Source organism: Canis aureus, chromosome 10, assembly GCF_053574225.1.
Source record: "Canis aureus isolate CA01 chromosome 10, VMU_Caureus_v.1.0, whole genome shotgun sequence".
In the NCBI taxonomy this organism is placed as follows: Eukaryota; Metazoa; Chordata; class Mammalia; order Carnivora; family Canidae; genus Canis; species Canis aureus.
Window position 1 is genome coordinate 62575612 of NC_135620.1, and position 20119 is coordinate 62595730.

Sequence of the window (20119 nt, forward strand, 5' to 3'; positions counted from 1 at the left end):
GATACCTAACTCGAAGCACTCCTCAGCATGATCTTTCTCAAAATGGAGCGTGAGCTTACCCCAAAAGCAGATTGCAGCTTCTACTCTTAGAGCTACAGGGAAGAACTTCAGAAAATTTTTAAGAAACAGTGCTTCCTCACTAACAATGATTAAGAAATTCTGAAGCCCAATATACAAACACCTTGAGTAATGTACTGTTTGTGAAAATACATCAATACACTTTCAATAAAAAGCAAAAGAAAGAAAGAATCCAACCCATTGCCTCCCTTCTATTATTAGTGTTAGAAGTATTATTAGAACTCTTACAAAACTGGGATCCATGTACTTCATTCTTAACAAAGAAAAAGAATCCAACAATCTAAAGTACTTTTAATATCCCCTAATCAAGGTTCTTAAAAACCTCCAATACCACAGCAATCTAAAAAGTTCCATTTGCGTTATAGCCCACAACTGCTCTCGGGTATCTCCTTCCATAATTTCCTAATATCCAGGCTTCCTACTGTTTTCTCCCTGTCTTCTCCACCTTCCACCCCCATCTCACCCTTCTGTCATCACAATAGCCTTTCGAGTAAAACAGATTCTCCACCAAGGGAAAGCGGTTTGAAGAAAGATAGGTTTTGAATGAAGTAAAAAATAGAGATCTAAGTTATGTGCACAGTTGCTAAAATTCCCAAGTTAAGAATTTTTATACTATTTATGTCACCTCTTATTTTCATCACATTTCATAAATGCTACTTTTTCACCACTTTATCAGCTCCTAAAGGATATGGAAAAATCCACAGATTTTTCAGTGCACTTAAGTGCACTTAATTAAATTCTTGTTACAATATATTTTATTTATTCAATGTGGCATAGTTAAAAAATAAACAAAAAAAACCACAAGGCTTTTACAAAATCTTAATTCTCCAATTTACTAAGATCATAAACTTTAATCTACTGGATTCTCCATTTGTCCTGGAATAAAATGTGGACTTCAGTCCCTAAACAGTGGAAAAATTTTTCAGAAGCTTTTATGAGTACTGAATAAGGAAAAAAAAAAAAGCGAAATGTCTTATTTGGTGCTTGGTTAATACCATGCAATGAATAATATACTCTCCCCTTAGCTTTTCCGGGACATGTCTGTCTCTTCTTAATAGACTGTGGGTTCCCTGAGGGCAAGGTATGAGTAATATTTATTTCAGGGTCTCAGTACCTAGAAGAGGCATTTATTTGGCATTTGTAAATTCATGAATGAATGAATGTGCAATTGTTTTCTTATGCTGAAGGTAAACAAGCTGATTTGCCACTGCTTAATTAATCCTCATAATGCTGCCTCTGTGTCATTGCTGTGCCATTCTCTCCATCTAAAATTGCCCTCATTTTATTTAACCTATCTATAAAAATTCAAAGTGCCCCTCAAAAAAGTTTCCTCTGACTTAAAGCCTTTTATTATTGTGCTGACAAGACTTCACCCCCTCTATCAAGTTAAATTCCTATAGCAATCTATTTAAACTTTGAGGTATTTATTATGTGAAGATATATCCCATTTGATTATATACAAAATATTTTGGTTGTTTTATTCAAAGATCATTAGAAGCAGAACCTGTGAGTTATTTGTCTTACTAATCTTACAAATATTAACACAGTGGGCTTCAATCAATACACTTGATACTTTGGGTTTTGCCTTTAGTATGAAGTCTATTAGGTTTTAAAATAAAATTTCATATAATATGGGCAGTATACTGCTATATGTGATACATACAACTAACAATAATCCTGGTTAAAATAATATTCCCTCTAATATATATATGGTTTTATTCATTCTAGACATCAGAAGTTTGACTGTAATAAATCAGGCAGAGTCCATGTAACCATTGTACGTACATATAATTCCTTAGTTTATTGAGCTTATAGCTTGAAAACAAAAAATATATACTAATTTATAAGATAGTGGCTCCTATAAATGTCCTGAGATCTAATCTAATAGACATTTCAAATATAGTATGTTATAAACAAAAATCTTGATTTCTCCTATCTCCAAACTATTTTTCCTCAGCTTCCCTATCTCAGGACTGGCAATGCCATACACCCACATCCAATCCACCACGAAATCCTACCAACTCTACCTTCAAAATTTACTCTGAATCTGACCACATCTATTGCTAACACTCTAGTTTAAACTACCATCAGCTGGAGGGTATTATGCTGAGTGAAGTAAGTCAATCCGAGAAGGACAAACATTATATGTTCTCATTCATTTGGGGAATATAAATAATAGTGAAAGGGAATATAAGGGAAGGGAGAAGAAATGTGTGGGAAATATCAGAAAGGGAGACAGAACATAAAGACTACTAACTCTGGGAAACGAACTAGGGGTGGGGGAAGGGGAGGAGGGCGGGGGGTGGGGTTGAATGGGTGACGGGCACTGAGGGGGGCACTTGACAGGATGAGCACTGGGTGTTATTCTGCATGTTGGTAAACTGAACACCAATAAAAAATAAATTTATTATAAAAAAAATAAAAATTAAAAAAAAATAAACTACCATCAGCTCACCCAGGCTACTACAATGGCTTTCTGAATCACATCCCTGTTCTACTTTTGTTATTCTACAATCTATTCTGTACACAGAAGCCAGAGTGCTGTTTTCATAAAAGTACATACTGAAGTTCTAGAACAGGTAAAAATCAGTCAGTGGTATTTTTGAAATCAGAACAGTGGCTATCTATGTGTGAGAGGGATTAAAGTGAGTATCTACAGGGTCCAGGCACAAGGGAACTTTTCTAAGGTTACACTTATGTTCTACATCTTGATAGGAATTTGAGTGACAAGCATGCACATGTCAAAACTATGAATATCACATTTAGATTCATGATTTTAATGTATGTAAATTTTAAACTAAAAGGGAACTGTAAATACATATAGCTCTAAACTCTAGCTAATGATACACATGAAGTATTTAGGGAAAAGGGTAATGAGGTCTACAGTTTATTCTGAAATGCATCCAAAATGACACTGATTTAATGGGGGAATAGAGAGATGAACAGACACTTAAATATAAACAAATCTAATAAAATGTTGGAGGTAAAATCTAGGCAGTAAATGTTCAAAGTAAAGTTATTTGTTTTGCTTTATGTTTGGCATTTTTCATAATTTAATGTTGGAAAAAATTATACAAAGCCGGTGAGAATACAACTTTTGAATACATGTATCAATGAATGAGGCAAAGGTAGAAACTAGATTAAAAAAAAAAAAAAAGTACCATTATAAATTCTCTCAAAATTTATTTAGGAAACAGTTCTACTATTTTAAAAAGGCAAAACTTTTTAATAAGTTATTTACAACTATTACAAGAGAAATTAAAAATAAATTGTAATAGTCCCTGTGAAATTTAATTTGCTATACTGAACTCATCAGGGTTTCAGTTGCTATTCCTGAGGGATAGGTGCAAGGGGAGGAGAAAGAAAGGGAAGAAAAGAAATATATCAGAAGATTTACCAGAATCAAGCCCTAAGGCAATAAGGAAAAAAGAAACAGCAAACATTTTTGGCATGATGTGTTATTGCCACATTCCTTCATGTGTTTTTGGCTATTTCTGAGAGGACTACTAATTCCCCAAGAATGTTAGATTACACAGACCTTAGCAAAAGAAATTAAATTCTACACCATTTATTCTGCCATTCCACATTTTCAGTACAATTAAAGCCATAAAGTTTTAAGTGCCATTCTTATATATTTACATGATAATCACCTATATATCTTGTAACACTACTATTTTTAAAATGATCAAGGTATATGATCACTCATATTTCCCAGGGCACTTTTTGGAACTGGAACATTACTAAAAATTAAGAAGTTGAAGTTCATTCAAACAATGACTAAGATGTTTCTTTTCAATATGCTGCTCATATTCATACCACATGTGAGACAAACATTGATTATAAATGTGACGCACTGTATATTAAAGACAATATACATTAATAGTGGTTGTATTATAATGATAATTCTGTGATTACTGAATATAAATGTTAATGTGTATTGTGTAAGGCACAAGATTATTTAAAAATGGAAAATGTAACATTACTTGATGTAATAAGCACTATTGGTATTAGTGATAAAAGAACTATTGAAAATAAATGCTACACTTCTCAATGAAAAGTTTAAATTTCATAGCATTTTGAAAGATAGTTTAAGTGTACAAGTCAGTGACTGAACAAATGAAAGAAACCATTAAAGCAAACCAGTCAAAACAATTATAAGGACTATGTATCATACTAATCTTGGTTCAGAATAAAATTACATCTTCATAAAGAAATAAGTGTCCTGCAAATTTAAATACTTTGTGTTTAATGTCCTTAATTTTTCATTCAGTAGATTAAAATTCAGGAACATAAGCCAAAAAAATTAAAAACTTCCAGTGAAAAAGAGACAAAACCAAAATAATTATATAAAGGCACAAGGCAAAACAGATTTTAAGGATGTACTTGTCCTCTATATTTCTTAGGTTTATATTACTCTAGAAAATTTTACACTTTAAAACTACTTGTCTTACTATAATGGTGAAATCATTAGAAGTCCTAAGAATGATTGTACAGATGTATAGAGTGTGCAAAACTGCATTATGTTTCTGTAGGCATGACATTAGTATTTGCCTTAAATTCATTTTCTAAGATATGAAATTAAGAAATCCAAAATGTACTTTTTTCTTTTTACAGTATAAAAAGGAAAATGATAATCCCTAGAATAAGCTTCTCTATATAGATGCTGCAAAAGAATATCTTCCTCTCTGTTTTTTGTGTGTACAATACAGTATAGATTTTTATAGTATGATTCACCAGGTGCACTTCAATTTCAAAATCTAAAACTTATGAAACATAGTTTTGAATTAGTATTTTTAAAATGTGTGATATTTACAAGAAGGGAAATCACTTTTTAAAATTAATAGACAATAAATGTATAAGCATGTGTATAAGTAAGAATGATATAATATTATTAAATAAGTGCCTGAAAGGAATTATGGAAATTGGTCTAAGAATGCCATGATGCTTTCCAAGTAAAATATTTATTGAAGTTTTTCAGGAATGAAAGTCTGTTCTTAATAATGATCTTATTATATCTTAATATCTTAAAACATTTATTTTTCTCAAATGCTTCAAAATTAATAGACTAAAACTAATATCAGCGAGAATAGAGGACCAAAATCAATGAAATATATCTTCAAATTGTTCAAGCAAAATAACTGAAAATCTAGAATTTGGTACCAAACTGAACTATCTTTTGAGGGGCAAAATAAAGACAGTTTCAGAAAAAATGAAAATATTTTTCCACAGACAAGAAAGAAAGAAATTGTGCCTAGATGAAATGGAGTGAAAAAACAATTGCAAATAAAGAAATTGGTAAATATGTGAGTGAATCCAAACTGTCACTGTAAAAGAGAGTGAAATGAAAAAGAAAGAGAGAGCATAAGAGACTGCATTTGCAATTAGGGTACTTAAAAATAAGGTAAAAATGAAATAAATAATGTGGAAGATGATGGGAGGTTAGAAATAAGAGATCAATATTTTAAGATCCTTCATATTTTTCAGGAGGCTTGTAGAGATATTAAGTAGAGATTATGTTAAGTTAAACAAACAACTTAAAACATAGTAATCATACAAGGGTGTCTGTATCACTCTGCATTCAAACGGTAAAGAATGTTTTTAAATACAACAAAATATGTTTATAAAACTGATGATGCATTAGAAAAAGAACCAAGTTTCAACAAATACCAGACAATTAATATCATTCAAACCATAATCCATGACCATACTGCAACATTATTTCTCTGACATTGGCCGCCATAACATCTTTCCAGATATATCTCCTGAGTAAGGGAAATAAAAGCAAAAATAAGCTATTGGGACTACATCAATATAAAAATAATCTGTACAGCAAAGGAAACAATCAGCAAAACTAAATGACAACCTATTGAATGGGAGAATATATTTGTAAATAGTATATCCAATAAAGGGTTAGTATCCAAAATATATAAAGAACCTATACAACTTAATACCCCCCAAAACTCAAATAATCCAATTTAAAAATAAGCAGAATAACCCTGAGTGGCTCAGTGGTTAAGCATCTGCCTTTAGCTCAGGACATGATCCTGGGTCCTGGGATGAGTCCCACATCAGGTTCCCCACAGGGAGCTTGCTTCTCCCTCTGCCTCTCTGTGTCTCTCATGAATAAATAAATAAAATATTAAAAAAAAACAAGCAGAAGAAATGAACAGACATTGCTCCAAAGAAGACATACAGATGTCCAACAGACACATGAAAAGATGCTCAACATCACTCATCATCAGGGCACGCAAATCTAAACGATAATGAGGTATTACCCCACACTGATCAGAATGGCTAAAATAAAAAATATAAGAAACAAGTGTTGGCAAGGATGTGGAGAAAAAGGAACCATTGTCTGCTCTTGGTAAGAATGCAAACTGTTGAAGTTAATGTGGAAAACAATATGGAGGTTCCACAAAAAGTCAAAAATAGAACCACCCTACAATCTAGTAATCATACTACTGGTTATTTACCCCCCAAAATACAAAAACACAAAATCAGAGGGATGCATGCACCCTGTTTATGGCAGCATCATTTACAATAGCCAAACTATGGGAAAAGCCCAAGTGCCCACTGAAGATGAATGGATAAAGATATCAGGTGTGGGGTGTGTGTGTGTGTGTGTGTGTGTATGTGTATGTATGTATATATGTATATATATAGCAGCACAAATGTCCATCAGCTGATGAATAGATAAGGAAATGTGTGTGTACACACACATATATATACCACAAATAACATATATATGTTCAAATATATGAATATTGTTCATATGAATGTCAAAAATCATATTATATGATTATATATAATATATAATATGAATATTATTCACATGAGTATATATTCATATATATATGAATATTATTCACCCATAAAATAGAATGAAATCTTGCCATTTGCAATGACTTGGATGGAGCAAAAATGTATAATACTAAGTGAAATAAGTTAGTCAGTGAAAGATAAATACCATATGATTTCACTCATATATAGAATTTAAGGTAAAAAACAAACAAAGGGGAAAAAAGACAGAAACAGACAAACCAAGAAATAGATTCAACTATAGAGAACTGACAGCTATCGGAGGGGAGGACAGGAGACGGGGATGGAGGGATGGATGAAATAGGTGATGGAGATTAAGGAGTGCACTTGTCATGATGAGCACCAGGTAATGTATGGAATTGTTGAACCACTATAATATACACATAAAACTCACTGTGTGTTAACTAACTAGAAATGAGAGTAGAGATGAAATAAATAAAATAAAACAAAATAAATCAGTATTGATAAGAGACACTCCAAAAATGTCTTTAAATGTGGAAATGTTGAAACATACTTTTAAATAATTGACAGGTCAAAAAAAATCATGACTGAAATTTCAACATATTTATAAGTTTATGATAATAATACAATTATCAAAATTGGTGGAATGAAGGAATTTACAGTCTTAAATACATAAGTGGGAAAATAAGAATGATTGAATATTAATACACTAAGAATCCAATTCAAAGATTTGTAAAAAGAGGAAATGGAAAAGTCTTAAGGTAGGTGAAGACTGAATCAGTAGTTTAAAATTTTACCAGGCCAAAGCAATTTCCCTGGTTAGTTCTAATATATTTACTAAGAAAAGGTAACCTCTCCCATAAACAAATTGTTTCATAAAATATAAAATTGGGGTTGGAAAGTCCTCCGACTCTTAGGACTGATAGCTGTCAGTTTGCCATTGTGAGTGTATATCAATACTACAAAAAGTATGAAGTTGACTAATACCACTTACAGTTATACTCCCAAGGAGATATTTATAGTTACTCATGAAAGCATAATTTATAAAATAAACATGTTATAATTTATAAAATAAACAAATATCAATATGGGAAATAATAATTACATTATAGTTTCCTAGAACCCAGGATTTATAGGAGAACAAGTAAAATGAACAAGTTCTAAACTAATCACTTTGTTAACATTGAGCATCTTCTTTGAGTTTCTTTTTGCTGCTTTTGTTTTAATCTGTAAAATAAAAATATCAATGTCACAAAATGAAATGAAGAGAGTAATAAAGATTTCAATAGAAAGCATAACATACATGACAGCTCCTATGTGATATAACACTCATCAGAATCTAATGTTCTTGGGGCTCCTGGGTGGCTCAGTCACTTAAGCAGCTACCTTCAGCTCAGATCATGATCCCAGGGTCCTGGGATCAAGCCAGCCCTGCTGTCTCCCTGCTCAGTGGACAGTCTCCTTCTCCTTCTCCCTCTGCCTCTGCCCCTCAGTCCCGCTCATGCTCTGTCAAATAAATAAATAAAATATATTTTTAAAAAAGAATCTGATGTTTTCATATCTGGGCAACAGGTATCACGGACATTCCCTGAAAGAGGAATAGGGATGGGATACATGACTAGAAAATTTTAAGTAAATACTTACTAAAATCTCTTTAAAAATGAGAAGAGAAGCTAAATAGGAATGAGGAATAAGCAATCCAGAGGCTCTAGCTCCCACTAGAGCTAGAGTCTCATAAAGGACACTCTAGTAACATGAAATCTACCAGCACGTCTCATTCCAAGATAATTACAGGCTCAGGACCATTATTAATTTAAAAAAACACCATGAAATAAAACGTATACTGAGGCAGACTGTTAAGTTTTAACTTTTCACTATTTTCAGTTTTTATTTTGTGCTGCGTTGGAGCTTCAGATGACTTCAAGCTAGTAGAAAAACTGGGGAGTGTATTTTTTAATATCTAGTGTGTTTATATAGAAAGAAAATCATCTTGAATAGTAAGCCTGTTTCCAGGAACACTATTAGGCTATCTTGAGAAGTCAACTTAGGATGTTTTTTGGAGGGAATTTCAATATGAATAGTGCTAATTTCCCGGAAACTATGTGTCTGTCAACCTCCATAAGAGACAGAGGGACATTTAAACTTAGATCATACAGTGACTTTGGGAAAATCCTAAACCATATCCTGAAAGACTTAACAATGGACAGATGAGAAAATAGGCCCCCAGTGTTTGGACACAGCCTACAAGACCTTTGCATTAATGCTCTGGCCCTTAGTATAATATTGAGGATAAATAAAACATAAAAAATTATAAAGATTCTGCAAAAACAATCAATAGTAGTCAAGCAAAGCCAAAACAGATCAAAAAGTAAATTAATTATTCAACCTGTAAGTATATATGGCAACTTGTGGAGGCAGAGAAATACATTGGAGAGCACTAGATAATGGGTATTCACTTGGAAAAGGAACTTCACGAAAAAAGACATGTCACAAACTAAGTGCCACAAGTACCTAAAGCTAAAAGACGTTTCAGTGTATACCAATGAAAGAAACCAGCCATATTTAGTAATAAAAACCCAAAACATATAGCAAAAGGTCCATAAATACTTCCTTCATAACATTTCTCTCCAACTACAGCTGTGAGGCACAGGATTATTCAAACCAATAGACTTACAAACCCTATTTTAGAAAATCATTGCACTTATTAATAAGGTTTTAAAATATCATTGATATTAGAAGTCACTTTCAAATGTAAAACATAAAGTTCACTAATATATCTATAAATGGGTATAATGGATATATCTTAAACTCACATTTTACCAATAGAAACATTAAATAAATTCATACTAGATTTAATATTGAGCTACTCACAAATCTTTCCTGCTACTTATTCTAAGAATAGCAGCAAAAGAGGCTAATACAGAAATATCAAGACATGTTGACAAACTCAAGAAGAGGCATCCAGTCTTTCTTCTTCCCCACAGAATCTAAACCAATGCTCAACAAATACGAGGTGCTTAACAATATTCACTGATATGAGCAGGATACTTGTTAAGGGACATTTTAAAAATTTAATTGATATTTTATCATTTATTTATATTAATAATAAAGCAATTAACAAAAGATAGTAATTCATCTTTACAAAAGTCTTCCCCTCAATATATAATCCTATGGAAAAAAAAAAAAAAGAATTGTAAATTAACTCCAAACCTACAGCTTCAGGTACAAAACTCAAAAATTACAACAAAAATAGCATACTTTGAGATTTAAAAGTAGTCTATACCACCATCTAGTGGCCTAAGAATATAACAGTACTAAGAAAAGTACTTAACCCATGAAATGTCACCCAAATACAAGCATGCATCTAGAGTTTATATGTAGTCAGTCACTGCCTTTGAACTCAGTTGGGACAGCATTGGTTCTACCTCTCTTGCTTCCTTCTCAGATCTTCACTAGCCTGACCTTTGAACAGAACCATGAAGGAATACCATCAAGTGGACTGATACCTTTGCCACCTCATATAATTTCCTCTTTAACTAATAGCTATTTGTTACATGAGATGCAAAAATGCATCTTTATACTAATTAAATCAAATGAGCAATAATTAAAAACTGGTCTGAAAAACTTTATTCACTGTGGTTAAGGGCATAAATTTGTAAGACAATTTGGCATTGTATAGTAAAGCTAACTATATTAATATTTTATGATCCAGCAATTTCACTCCTAGGTATATAAATTAGATCAGTGGTTCATAATCTCCAATATACAGATCTCCCAAGGGGTTTAGGAATAGAGTTCAGAAGGCCCGATAACATGGATTTAAAAAAAAAAGTTGCACCTTTAATGTCACCAACTTCTAACTAAAAATAAGCATTTCCTTTTAATATGAATGTAAGCAACAAATTACAGTATTTTTTGTATTATATTATTATTAGCAAGATTGGAGACTTGGTAACCAATAAAAATCATAGATATTGTCAAATTCCTTAACAGATCTAAATTTCTTATATGCTTATCACTAATTCAAAATTATATCTCATGTCTACTGAGAAATCTTGCTATTTAGTACCCTAATAGAGAACTATATCTATTTCTTTTTGAAGATTTGCTTTTGTTTTCCAGCTTTTCTGAGATATAAGTGACATTTAACATTTTCTAAGTTTGTTTTCTTTGTATTCGTTTCTTTGTAATTTATTTTCTTGGTAACCCTATTCATTTGTTATACATTTCAAAATATCTGGAAAGTATAGACTCAGAAGATTTCCAAAGGGTTTTAAGATACAGAAAGGTTTAGAATGCCTGTTCTGAAAAAAATACTTCCATTGGAATCAAGAGACTTCTACAAAGAAAAACAGCTTTGTCCATAAAGTCAAATGGATAAATAAATTAAGATATAGAATAATGGGATGCCTGGGTGGCTGAGTGGCTCAGCTTCTGCCTTAGGCTCAGGGCGTGATCCTGGGGTCCTGGGATCGAGTCCTGCATTGGGTTCCACACAAAGCGTCTACTTCTCCTTCTGCCTATGTCTCTGCCTCTCTCTGTGTATCCCTCATGAATAAATTTTAAAAAGGGAAAAAAAGGTATCGAATAGTAAAGAGCAGAAAAATCAATTTTTACTACAACTATATTAATGTGATTTTCAAAAGCCTAAAGTTAAAGCTAAGAATCATGTAACAAAATAATAAATATAATCTGATCTAAAGAAAGTCTAAAATAGACAAATGAAAATAATATTTTGTGTAGTATTATTTACAAATGTAAATTTTAATGATATCAATGTAATGATTAACACAAAATTCGAGATCATAGTTAATTCAGGGAGATCAGGGAGGGTGTTATAGAGAAAATGGTACTAGGAAATAACATGAGCTTCTACGTTGCTGGAAATATTTTATTCCCCAAGTTTCATGGCAGGAGCACAACTGTTCATTTTATTATTTTCTTTAAGGTGTGGATATATTACAGATACATTAAATATACTTTTGTACTGAGATGCCTGGGTGGCTCAGTAGGTTGAGTGGCCAACTCTTGATCTTTGGCTCAGCTCATGATCTCAGCATGATCTCAGGGTCATGAGTTCAAGGCCCCCTTCAAGTTCCATGCTTAGTGGGGAATCTGCTTGAGATTCTCTCTCTCCTTCTCTCTCTGCCCTTCCCCCTGCTCACACTCTCTCTTTCAAATGAATAAATAAATCTTTAAAAAATAAATGGTGGGCAGCCCAGGAGGCTCAGCTGTTTAGCACCGCCTTCAGTCCAGGTCATGATCCTGGAGACCTGGGATCGAGTCCCATGTCAGGCTTCCTGCATGAAGCCTGCTTCTCCCTCCCTCTGCCTGTATCTCTGCCTCTCTCTCTCTCTCTCTCTCTGTATCTCTCATGAATAAATAAATAAAATCTTTAAAAAAATAAGTTATTTAAAATAAATAAATAGTAACCTCAATAAATTCAAAAATTCAAAGTCATACCATAGATCTTATCTGACAGCAATGCTTCAGAAGTTAAATAATATACTACCAAACAATGAATGAGTCAGCCAAGAAATGAAAGAAGTTATTTAAAAATTACATGGAAACAAATGAAAATGACAATACAACAGTCCAAAATCTCCGGGATGCAGCAAAAATAGTTCTAAGATGGAAGTTTATAACGATACAGGCCTAATTTAAGAAGAAAAATCTCAAATAAACAACTTAACATTACACATAACAGAGTTAGAAAAAGAAAAATAAACAGACACCAAATCCAGCAAAAGGAAGGAAATAATAAAGATTAGAACAGACATAAATGATATGGACGCTAAAACACACACTCATACACACACACACACACACAAACCAAAAAACTATAGAACAGATTGATAAAATCAAGAGCTGGTTCTTTGAAAAGGTCAACAAAATTGAAAAATCTCTAGCCAGACACATGAAAAGAGAGAGAACAAGAAGACCCAAATGCATGAAATCACTAATGAAAGAGGAGAAATGACAATCAACACCACAGAAATACAAACAATTATAAAAGAATATTATGAAAACCTACATGCTAACAAATTGGACACCTCAGGTGAAATGGACAAATTCCTAGAAATACATAACCTACCAAAACTAAAGTAGGAAGACACCGAAAATTTGAACAGACTAATTACCAGCAATAAAATTGAATCAGCAATCAAAAAACTCCCAAAAAACAAAAGTTCAGGACTAGACAGCTTCACAGGTGAATTCTACCAAATACCAAAAGAAGAGTTAATGCTATTCTTTTCAACCTACTCCAAAATATAGAAGAGGAAGGAAAACTTACAAATTCATTCTATGAGACTAGTATCACCATGACCAAAACTAGTTAAAGACACCATAAAAAAAATAGTACTACAGGACAGTATTTCTCATGAATACAGATGAAAAAAATCTTCAACAAAGTATGAGCAAACTGAATCCAACAATACATTAAAACAATCATATACCATGATCAAGTGGGATTTATTCCCTGGATGCAAGGGTAGTTCAATATTTGCAAAACACCATCAATGCGCTGAGTGAAGTAAGTCAGTCGGAGAAGAACAAACGTTATATGTTCTCATTCATTTGGGGAATATAAATAATAGTGAAAGGGAATATAAGGGAAGGGAGAAGAAATGTGTGGGAAATATCAGAAAGGGAGACAGAATGTAAACACTGCTAACTCTGGGAAACGAACTAGGGGTGGTAGAAGGGGAGGAAGGCGGGGGGTGGGAGTGAATGGGCGACGGGCACTGGGGGTTATTCTGTATGTTGGTAAACTGAACACCAATAAAAAATAAATTAAAAAAAAAACACCATCAATGCGATACATCACATCTATACGAGAAAGGATAAAAACTATATGATCATTTCAACAGACGTAGAAAAAGCATTTGACAAACTACAACATCTATTCATTATTAAAAAAAAACCTCTCAACAAACTAGGCTTAAAGGGAACATATCCAACATAATAAATGCCACTTATGAAAAAAGCTCACATCATCTGTAATGGGGAAAAACTGAGAGCTTTTTCCATCAGGTCAGGAACAAGACAAGAATGTCTACTCTCACTATTTGATTCAGCATAGAACTAGAAGTCTGGGCCACAGCAATTGAACAACTAAAACAAATAAAAGCCATCCAAATTGATAAAGAAGAAGTAAAATTCCCATTATTTGCATTGACATGATACTATCCATAAAAAAACCCTAAAGACTCTACCAAAAAAATTACTAGAACTATAAATGAATACAGTAAAGGGACAAGACACAAAATCAATGTACAGATATATGTTACACTCCTATACACTAATAATGAAGCATTATAAAGTGAAATTAAGAAAACATTCCCATTTAAAATTGTACCAAAAAAATATCTAGGAATAAACATAACTAAAGAGGTGAAAGACTTGTACTCTGAAAACTATAAAATACTAATGAAAGAAATTCAGTATAATACAAAGAAATGGAAAGACATTTCAAGCTCAAGGATTGAAAGAACAAAAATATTGTTAAAATGTCTATGTTAAGAACGCCTGGGTGGCTCAGTGGTTGAGTGTCTGCCTTTGGCTCAGTGGGTGATCCCAAAGTCCTGGGATTGAGTCCCACATGGGGCTTTGTACATGGAGCCTGCTTCTCCCTCTGCCTGTGTCTCTGCCGCTCTGTATGTGTGTGTCTCTCATGAATAAATAAATAAAATCTTTAAAAACAAAAAATGTCCACGTTACCCAAAGCAGTTTACAGATTTGAATGCAATCCCTATCAAAATACTAACAGCATTTTTTTACATAACTGGAACAAACAATCCTAAAATTTGTATGGAACCACAAAGGACCTGAATAACCAAAGAAATCTTGAAAACCAAAAACAAAACTGAAGGTATCCCAATTGAAGATTTCAAGTTATATTACAAAACAGTAGTAATTAAAACAGAATGGTATTGGCATAAGAATAGGCACATAGATTTTTAAAAAAGGATACAAATACAGAAATAAATCCACAATTACATGGTCAATTAATAGTCAACAAAGGATGAAAGAATATACAATGAGAAAAGGAGTCTCATCAACAAATGGTGTTGGGAAAACTGGACAGTCACATGAGAAGAATGAAGCTGGACCATTTTCTTTCATCATACACAAAAATAACTCAGTGGATTAAAGACCTACACGTGAGAGCAGAAACGATAAAGACCCTTGAAGAGAGAATAGGCAGTAATTCTCTGACATTGGCCATAGCAACATTTCTCTAGGTAGGTCCCCTGAGTTAAGGGAAATAGAAGCAAAAATAAACTACTGGGACTACATCAAAATAAAAAGCTTTTAGCAAATGAAATAATCAACAAAACTAAAAGGCAACCTACTGAATGGGAGAAGATACTTGGGAATAACATATCCAATAAAGGGTTAGTAATCCAAAATATATTAAGAACCCATACAAATTAACACCCTAAAAACAAATACTCCAATCAAAAGATGAGCAGAAGGCATTTCTCCAGACACCCAGATAGCCTACAGACACATGAAAAGTTGCTCAACATCACTCATCACGAGGGAAATTCAAATCTAAACCACAATGAGATATCACCTTACATCTGTTAGAATGACTAAAATCAAAAACACAAGAAACAACTGTTGGCAAAGGTGTGGGGTAAAAGGAACCGTCTTTCACTGTTGGTAGGAATGCAAACTGGTGCAGCCAATGTAGAAAACAGTACGAAGTTTCCTCAAAAACTTAGAAACAGAACTACTCTACAACCTAGTAATCACACACCTGGGGGTGTATTAGCCTCCCAAAATATAAAAACATTAATTCAAAGGGATACATGCACCTTATGTTTTGGCAACATTATTTACAATAGACAAATTGTGGAAGCAGCCCAAGTGTCCATTGATAGATGGATAAAGAAGATGTGGTATGTGTGTGTGTGTGTGTGTGTATATATATATATATATATATATATATATATATATATATAATGGAATATATATGTAATGGAATATTATTTAGTCATAAAAAAGAATGGAACCTTGCCATTTGCAATGACAATGGATGGAGCTAAAAGGATAATGCTAACTGAAATAAGTCAGAAAAAGAAAATACCATAGAGCTTCACTCATATGAGGAATTTAAGAAACAAAATAACGAGCAAAGGAAAAAAGAGAGAGATGAGACAGACTCTTAACAATAGAGAAAAACTGATGATTACCAGAGAAGTGGATGGGGAGATGGGTGAAATAGGTGATAGGGGTTAAAGAGTACACTTATCACGATGAAATTAAAAAAAAAAAAACAATAAAGAAAAAATTAAAAATTAATTAAAATAAATGGTAGACTGAATTTATTTCACAATCTGCCTTTAAACCCTGGCTGAGCCACTTAATAGCAGTGAATTGGGAGACGTTAATGAGTCTTATGTTTCTCACTTATAAAGGGAGATAAAGCTTAACCTACAGCATTTTGAGGATAGTGAAAGCCTGTGAGAAATTAAATAGGAGATTGTCTTAGGCACCTAGTATCATTTAATGTTCATCTATCTCTAAGTTATAGCTGTGAATTTTACTCCTATCTTGTAAGCATTTTCCTTTTAGAAATTATTCTTGAAAGTTCTACCTTTCTGCTGGCTAGAAGCAATTAATGATGAGGTTCCAGGGGATGGCAAAACCACAAAGTGAAAGAAGCTGTGCCCTTAATTCATCAGCATAGAAGAGCTACTTGCAAACTAGCAAAACTCACTTGATTCTTATAAAAAAATGAGTCATAATACACTTTAGTGTTAATTTGTAGAAACAAATTAGCCTATGCTAATTAATATATTCCTGAAAGATACTACTGAATATTGAGATCTCTGGCCTCATCTCCTCAACTTTAGGAACCTGGCAACAAAGATTATACCTCATAGATGGGACACTGAAAGTTTCTTTGCAGGGGAATCTCACTAGATAAGAGAAATAACTGACAGACAATAATAGTTGAAGTGAGGGAGGTCCACTCACAGTCCAGTCAGATCACATTACAGTAAATCCCATTACTTACCAAGACCTACCCATACTCATATAGTTTTCATTTCTTTTGTCTCACTCCAAATACAAGTTTATAGACAAAGGTCATGAAACAATAAATTTTTCATAATTTAAGAGTTTCTAGATGAGAGGGTCTACTGAAATAATGGATGAAAAAAAAAACTTATTCCAAGGCATATTACTGAAATTTCAGAAAATCAGGAAAAATGAGAAAAACACAAAAGCTTCCAGAGAGAAACAAGTCACATACCAAAAACTCAGGAGAGTGGCATACATATTTTACGAGAAGCTATAAAGCAATGAAGCATTACCTTTAAAAATATGGGGAAAAATGATTTCTAATGTAGAATTTTATACCCAACCAAGCTATAAATTAAGAGGATTGATAAAGACATTTTTACGGATAAAGTTCTCAAAAGTTTAATTCCCATATACCCTCTCCTAAAATTAGGAGTTAAAAAGACAAGATCCTAGAAACAGAAGGTCACAAACAAGGCAAATGATATTAACCCCAGGACATTAGTGAGAGGAGATCCCCGAAGTAGTAGCATGCTACCTTAGAGAACAAGAATAACTAGTCCATACTGCAGCAAGAGAACAAAGAAATCCCCAAAGATAACTCTATTAAGATGAAGCTGATTAGATGATTCACAGGTTTAATCACATGGATGAAAAAATGTATACTTTTGGCAAAGAATTTGGTGATTAGTAAGGGATAGGTATAAAGAATACAACAGAAACAAGTGAAAGAGAGAGAAAAATAAAATAGTCACCATCCTATGGATGACAATTATGGGTTTAAGCCACATAGCAGTACCTCAAACTAGTAGATGATTTCTTTTGTAAAGTCCAGAGATAGGGGGTGCACTGCTCCTGGCATGGTGTTCCCTGGTGTCAGAACCTAGGCTTCTTCTCCCTTGTTCCACCATCTCCAGCATGTGGCTTCTATCACACAATCCAAAAGCTTATCGGATTACGTCCACATTTCAGCATGCAGAAATAAGGGAGGAGGAGGAAAACACTCCTACACTGCTAGGATCACTTATGGTAGGTTATAAGTGCATTAAACACAGCTCACTGGCCAGGACTTAAGTCACATGACTGCACCAAGCTTCGTCGGTTCTACTGCTAACTTTTTAAAAAGAGGACCAGGGTAAACAGCCAACAGTCTCTGCTACCTCCAGCAATTTCTATTCTTCAGATCTTACTTTGTTCTTCCTCATAGTATTGCTTAATCTCTGACATATTTTCTCTTCAGGTGTTTATTTCCCGTAACCTTTAAGTTCTAAGAGGACAAGAACTCTCTTTTGTTCCCTAGTGTCTGCAAATGTGCCTGAAACATAAAAGAAATTTAATAAATAGGGGATGAATGAGTTGTTAATTCCAGAGGGGATAAAGCCTAAGAAAATAAATTTAAACATTAAAGATCCAATCTGGGTACAAAGATGATGCTTTGTTTTGTCAACATCAGTTACAAATGGACGCGCATCATCCAGGAAAACTGACTCTTCCTCTCTGGAATTACAAGTTTTAAAAGCCTACTTTCCTCTGTAGATCACTGAAAACTCTTTCCACTAGCCATAGCTAATTCCCTAGTCCTAATAATGTAATATGACACTACTGTCTGCAATAATGTAATTAACAAGAATGTTAATGTCAATATAAGGTAGGAAACGTAAATTAGTCAAATCAATTAACTTTTTAATGTAAGCATTAGATACGGAAACATTAAAATTGTTTTTTAATTGTATTTATTTATTAATGAGAGACACACACAGAGAGAGAGAGGCAGAGACACAGGCAGAGGGAGAAGCAGGCTCCATGCAGGGTGCTGGATGTGGGACTAGATCCTGAGACTCCAGGATCACGCCCTAGGCCAAAGGCAGGCACTGAACTAAACCACTGAGCCACCCACGGATGCAAAACATTAAAATTTTGATGGATTGGTACTTAAGAGACTGGAATCCTCTTGTTGCATAAAAGTCAACAAAGTCTATCTATAACTGAAAAAAAGAAATAGCAGAATGTGCCTATTATTTAAAAATATACAGACATTAGAAGAAACAGCTTGAAATGTTGAAGGGGTTATTTTGGTGACCAATAACCAGAGACTAGATCAGAAGTCAGCTGTTAACCAGAGACAGGGACTTCTGTGGAGGCCGAGAAAATTAAGGCCATTCCACTCAAGTTTAGCGTTAGCACAAGTATAGCCATCTCAGGCCCCTGTGAATCAGAACTGAACTTTACAGGAAAAACCGCAGAACACCCTTGACAGAGAGTCCCATATCAGAATGAAAACGGAGCTCAGAACCCCCTTGACAGAGGCAGTAAGTCCCCTATTGAAATGCACACAGAGCTTAAGAAATTCTTCCACCCTTTCTGAAAATCCCCTAGACCAGCCCATAAAAACCGAGCTGTAACCCCCTTCGGGGTCCAAGTCCCTGCTCCGCTGTGTCGGGTATGCTTGGACCCAAGCTCGAGCTTGTTAATAAGCCCTCATGTATTTGCATCGGTGTCGGCTCCTTGGTGGTCTTCTCAGATTCGCAATCCTGGGCACAACACTACTAACTAGATCAGAAGTCAGCTGTTTGCTTTTAAGGCTTACAGAATTACCTAGTTTTATTTTTTTTAAGACTTTATTTATTCATGAGAGACACAGAGAGAGAGGCAGAGACACAGGCAGAGGGAGAAGCAGGCTCCATGCAGGGAGCCCGACGTGGGTCCCGGATCGACAGGATCACGCCCTGGGCCCAAGGCAGACGCCCAACGGCTGAGCCCCCACCCCCCACCTCCGGGCTGCCCGAATCACCTAGTTTTAAACTGTATATATAACTGATTTTTTTTTTCCGCGTATCACTCTCCTGGGAAATACAATGTAACGCAGCAGGAGCCTCACGAGGTCATGGGGGGTTGCGCGCACTGCGGGCCTCCCCGCGCAGCAGCCCCCCCCCCCGCCCCCGCGCAGCAGCCTCGCGCCCTCGCCGTCCGCGCACGCGCTCCGAGGAGCCGCGGCAGGTGCGCGCGCACACGAGGCCCGACGCCACGACGCCACGACGCCACGGGCGCAGCCGCCGGCGCGGGAGCCCCCGCCGCGTTCGGACCGTCCCCTCGGCCCCGCTGACGCACGGGGACAGCGGCGGGGCCGCGGGCACGTGCCGCCCGGACGCGCCGGGCCCGCAGGACGCCAGCCTCCGGGGCGGGGCCGCCGCGCCTCCCGCCAGCGGAGCGGAGCGGAGCGGAGGCG